Here is a 4,731-nt window from a genome sequence, read left to right as displayed (position 1 = left end):
TTTTTTTAATTTTTTTTTTTTTTTTTTTTTTCCCTTTTTTTTTTGGGTTTTTTTTTTTCTTTTAAAAAACAAAAAAAAAAAAACCCAAAATTTATAAAAAAATAAAAATATATAATATTTATAAATATATATTTTTAATATATTATCAACCCGCTGATGACCCCATGTACTCTGAGAAACAATGTTGTGGGAGAAAATATGTAACAAAAAAAAAAAAAAAAAACGAGGTAGAACAAATAATTAGTAATTCGCTCCAAAAATTTTGTCGCGCATCTACGTGGTACAAAGCAAACCCCCTTCAATCAATATACTTTAATTACATATTAATATAAAAAAAATATAAAAAATATAATATATAATAAAATTAAAAAATATAAACAAAACCACAAACACGCACCATAATAAAAACACGTTCACACAAAATTAAAACTCTACATAACTCCGCTCACCTTACCGTTTAACAGAATTCCCCAAAAAAACATTTCCACAATTTTAGAAACACGATCCGTTATAACGATAAAAACAGGGAAAAAACTTTAATAAAAAAAAAAAAACACGAAAACGCATTACTCTAAGGGAACCACCATTCTTTCCACAACGACCACAGGGGCCGGCGATCTTTCATAAAAAGGGAATTGAAAAGGAACTGACTCAATTACAAATTAGTCTTCAATACTCGTACTTGTTTTGTAGTTATTTGTTCTCCCGTTTTATTATTGGCCTTCACACCCTGAGACGATCAACTATAAAAAATTTAAAAACTTAAAACCCCAAATTGATTATTATTATTTTTCTCCCCGGGTATTTTCCATCAAAAACTATTACTATTAGGGCCCACAATCGAATCTAACAAAAAATTTATAATCTTTAAACCAAAAAGATAGCTTTCCGAATTTCGGATCCTAATCGATTTTGTTTTGGTCTTGCCCCTTTTTGTGAGGGTTTTGCGTTCTTTGGCTTTTAAAAATAAAACGTTTTGAACGTCGGGGGCACGAAGCTCAGTAAGTATTTGGGAGGGGGACTCGCTTCACACCAAAAAGACCTGGATCAAATCTTCCGTGAATTCGCGATTATGTTCTGACCCCTACTCCTCCCACCCCCCCCCCCCCCCCCCCCCTCTCCCATAACTGTCCACTCAGTAGTTGGGTCTGTTAGATCTGAAGGAAAATACTTTGCAATAGATTAGTAGTAGAGGTAGCAAGCAATTGTGACTGTCCGCTAGCGCTATAGAATTCGTAATAACCTCCGGCTAATAATAATAATAATAATAATAATAATAATAATAATAATAATAATAATAAATAATAATAATAATAATATAATAATAATAATAATAATGATATTGATAATAATAATAATATAATAATAATAATAATAATAATAATAATTAATAATAATAATAATAATAATAATAATAATAATGATAATAATAATAATATAATAATAATAATAATAATAATAATAATAATAATAATAATAATAATAATAATAATAATAATAATAATAATAATAATAATAATAATAATAATAATAATAATAATAATAATAATAATATAATAATAATAATAAAAATAATAATAATAATAATAATAATGATGATGATGATGATAATAAATATAATAATAATAATAATAATAATAATAATAATAATAATAATAATGATGAATAATAATAATAATAATAATAATAATAATAATAATAATAATAATAATAATAATAATAATAATAATAATAATAATAATAATAATAATAATAATAATAATAATGAAGTTAAAAGTTAAGATAATGAACATTTAGTTTTTATCACTTCACAGTCCATTATCTTGAACAAATCATGTTTTAAACAAAAAAAAGTTTCCATCCTTTTCGACCACGACTTCAATTTTTAACAGCTAGAGAGACCAAACATATTACAGGCGATTTGAGGCAGTCAATCACATCACAGAGATGCTGTGTTAACCTTTTCTTTTTCTTGTTAAAATATATCGGTGTTGATTTCATGAACTGTCGTTAGCGACACATTATAATGATATATCAAATATAATATATCAACGAGGACGAAGTGGCCGAGTGGTTAAGGCATTGCACTGTGACCCGGAATGACCCGGGTTCGAGCCCAGCTTTAGGCACTTTCTTTATTTTCCTTAAGCAAGATTATTAAACGCCAATTTGCTCACTTGGACAACATGGGTGATTCCTGTTGACATCAGAAATCTTGTTTGATGAATTATCTATATTCCTTCGTGGAATGCCTAGGCGACGATCTCCTGTGGTGTCGTGGCGGAAAAGGCACAATAAAAAATATAAATATATAAATGGTTGTCGGAAAAAACCTCTGAAGTCCCGATTTTCACGATCACGGGTACAAACTCTGAAGTCCACATATGGACTTTGCTCATCGTGTTTTATTTAATTTTGGGCGGATCAGACGTCTGATGCTTATGTGTTGACTTCAGAGTTTTGAGCAACTGATCGTAAAAATCGGACTTCAGGGTTTGATCCACCGATCGTGAAAATCGGGACTTTAGAGTTTTGATCCGCCGATCGTGAAAATCGGGACTTTAGAGTTTTGATCCACCGATCGTGAAAATCGGGACTTTAGAGTTTTGATCCACCGATCATGAAAATCGGGACTTCAGAGTTTTGATCAGCCGATCGTGAAAATCGGGACTTCAGAGGTTTGATCCGCCGATCGTGAAACTCGTTATATTCTTATCGTGCCTACTCGCAAGCTCGCAGTGTTTTTGGGCACGATAAAAGTAACTCGTTTAATAAATACAAAGAAATAAAATAATCGTATATTATTTCATTTCAAGACAGTCGAGAAATGGGCAATTAATAGATATGAAGTGAGTAGAAAAAGTGCCAGAAGACAATAGAGAATAAACATTTTTTTTTTCGCGGCGGTGGTGGGGTTTGAACCTGCGACCTTATTGGTACGACAACTCCGCCTGGCAGGTGAGAGCGTGGCTCTACCGTGTGCGCTATCCACGAACACAAAAATATTCGTTTCAAACCCAAAGTCATTTCTAGATCCCTCTCTCACCCACTTCTTGAGACCGCCGATTCGTTCACCCACCATCGCGAAGTAATTTTGACCAGCAGTTAAGCTTAATAGCCAATATTCTCATCACAAACATATAACATAGAAACGATTGAGACATTGAGTATGCTCCGGTGTATGGGGTGAATTTTTAATTCAGAAAAGTGAGTGGAGCAGGCACTTATGTTGGTAACAACAAGATATGAAGTGAGTAGAAAAGTGCCAGAAGACAATAGAGAATAAAAATTTTTTACGCGGCGGTGGTGGGGTTTGAACCTGCGACCTTATTGGTACGACAACTCCGCCTGGCAGGTGAGAGCGTGGCTCTACCGTGTGCGCTATCCACGAACACAAAAATATTCGTTTCAAACCCAAAGTCATTTCTAGATCCCTCTCTCGCCCACTTCTTGAGACCGCCGATTCGTTCGCCACCATCGCGAAGTAATTTTGACCAGCAGTTAAGCTTAATAGCCAATATTCTCATCACAAACATATAACATAGAAACGATTGAGAATTAATAGAAAAGCTGTTGTCGGATGATGATATTTTATCATATCTTATCTTCTAAAAATCTAATTAATTACATCCTTCCATTGCTCTATAGATAGTATGCGCTTGGCTAAGAAGCTCACAACATTGCCATCCGGAAGTACAACTGGACAACACACAAAACTGTCTGTAATCATGATCGTTTATAGTTTGGTTAATACAGTTTAGTGAGAATTACTCATAAACGCGGATGGCAAAAAACAATAACAAAGACCTGAGTGACGTCAACTTCGAACTATCTATACAAACCTATGTATTGAAACAATATTTTTAAATCGCATTTAAAAAAAGAATATGACAAACATGAATCATATTATTCGTATCTCAATGAAACAAGTCTTTGTCAATAGGGAATGAGATTAGCGGAAGAGTAGCGTCCCTTGATTGAACGTCACCCATAGTCTGTGACGTCACCGGCGGAAAAAGTTATTAGAGAGAGAACGTCATGTTGGTTGTACGCATGCGTCTCTCGTTCTCCAACGTCACAGACTATGTGTAACGTCCAATCAAGGGACGCTACTCTTCCGCTAATCTCATTCCCTATAGTTTCTTGACATTTATTATTTAAGACTCTAAAATTATAAATCATTTAAAAATGCAATCACCAGGGAGTTGGTCAAAATAAATTGAGATTTTATATAGCGCAATATCCACTAAATGTGCTCAAAGCGCTTTACCTGGGGCCCCTGGTCAACAGCAACATTTAACATTTAGGACCGGACATGACGCCTGTTAGGCGATATTGCATTGTTTTTTCTTACATAGACAACGCTGTTAACGGCCAGGTACTCATTTTACACCTGCGTACGATGAGAGAATATAAGTAAAGAGCCTTGTCCAAGGACTAAACTATGAGAGGCTCGAACCCAGGACCTTCCGATCCGTAAGCGAGTGTCATACCACAAGACCACATAGCCACACATACCACATAGGCTCACAGACCACATAGCCACACATACCACATAGCCACACAGACCACATAGCCGCACAGACCACATAGCCGCACAGACCACATAGCCGCACAGACCACATAGCCACACAGACCACATAGCCGCACAGATCACATAGCCGCACAGACCACATAGCCACACAGACCACATAGCCGCACAGACCACATAGCCGCACAGACCACATAGCC

The sequence above is a fragment of the Berghia stephanieae genome, chromosome 10 (genome assembly GCF_034508935.2).
Source record: "Berghia stephanieae isolate SIO BIC M18660-M18661 chromosome 10, UCSD_Bste_1.3, whole genome shotgun sequence".
Lineage (NCBI taxonomy): Eukaryota > Metazoa > Mollusca > Gastropoda > Nudibranchia > Aeolidiidae > Berghia > Berghia stephanieae.
Note: the sequence above shows the minus strand (reverse complement) of the source record.